The following is a 1,661-nucleotide window of genomic DNA, read 5'->3' on the forward strand; positions in this document are numbered from 1 at the left end:
TCGAGTGCACGCTAGCTGTCAATAGCATTTAGCCAGAGACATGCGTAGTCAAACTTTGACTCAAAGTGACATAGTAGTTCCTGACCTGGTGTGCTGGCCAGCTAGCTAGCACACGTTAGCTTATCAAACTTTTAAATTGTATCGATATCTGTAGGGAAATACAAAAGCGGCCATCTCAAGTTATCATTTAGCGTATATCATCTTGATAAGAAGCTAAGTGTGCAGATATAGGGTACGATATATAATTAACCTCATGTTTGTCGGACAGAAAGTCATGCGACTGTCATAGTTGTTTAGCAAAATGCACGTTTTTGTGTCAATTTGTGTTTGGCTGTATTGGCTTATTTCATCCTGTCTAGCCTGTGCCGGAGAAGACGACTTGTTGCTGTGCAGGACTTGTGGACACGAAGTTGCTTCAAGTGTAGATGCACGGTACTTTGCCAGTCGGTTGGCATTGTCGCATCGTAATAATACCATGATCGGAGATCAGAGGGCCACTATCCAGCTGTTTGAAAATCCCAATGGATTTCAGTTTGAAGTAGTCACATTTAGAAGAGCGGACGTGTTCAAACACTGGCCAGCGGACAAACGTTTCACCTGGTACCCGGGATATTCCTGGACAGTTGCCACTTGCCCTCGCTGTAGTGCACACCTTGGTGAGTAACAGATCATGTTTATAAGCAACCAAATTTTAACTTTAATCGTAAAAAATTATCTTAACCGGCATGTTACAAATATTGCAATAGAAGAACATTATACCCTCTTGTGTTTCTTTGTGTTTCTACACGTTGATAGTGTCAGATAGTGCATCGAAATGGTTACATGCAATGAAAAGGCTTCGTACATTGTGAATTCGTTTATTCACACTATTTATTTAAACAAAGTAGATTTACTTTGGCAGTAAATTAGCCTTAACATTTATCATTGTATTTACTTTTCCAGGTTGGGCTTTTCAGCCCAGTGAATGGCCGGATGTAGTAACTGATGCGATATTTGAAGAGTCGGAGCAGACGTTTGTGGCCCTGATCGTTGACAAGCTGCTGCAGGAGAACTTTGCGGCCACGCTTCTCATTCCAAAATCATTCAGGAGCTAGCATCACTTTAAACTACTGCCTTGGGTGTACTTCATGCCACGGGCTAAGGACTACTGTTTGATCTTTCCTGTTCGTTATACGCATCTTTGCAGTATCAGGGACCGAGCATTAAAAAGTATCAGCAATGTCCAAATTGTTAATTTTGTACATTTCATGTTTAAGCATGTCATTACATTTAGGTAGCACTTATCCAAAACGTAATTTAATACGGACATTCTTGGTTTCAGTTGAACCCTTACAGTAATGTTTGATTCCACCGTTTAAGAGCAATTCACAGAAATGTTTACAAATGAATAGCACCTTTGGGACCAAGTGAATAATTAACCTTTACAGTAACTGCCAAATCTACAATTAACCTCCAATAATAAAATTAGAATAATCATTTTCCATATTGCTGGAGCACGGCTGCCATATTAATATTAAAGGTGCAACGGTAATCAGATGAAATTAGTTTTGAGGAGGGATGGTGTATTCAGTGGTACTTTTTACGCTACTTACACTGCAACTTTGTCGAATCCTGCTGGCTTTATTTTCTGTCGCTCGTGACAGTTAAGAGACGGTACACGG

Source organism: Conger conger, chromosome 11 (assembly GCF_963514075.1).
Source record: "Conger conger chromosome 11, fConCon1.1, whole genome shotgun sequence".
Lineage (NCBI taxonomy): Eukaryota > Metazoa > Chordata > Actinopteri > Anguilliformes > Congridae > Conger > Conger conger.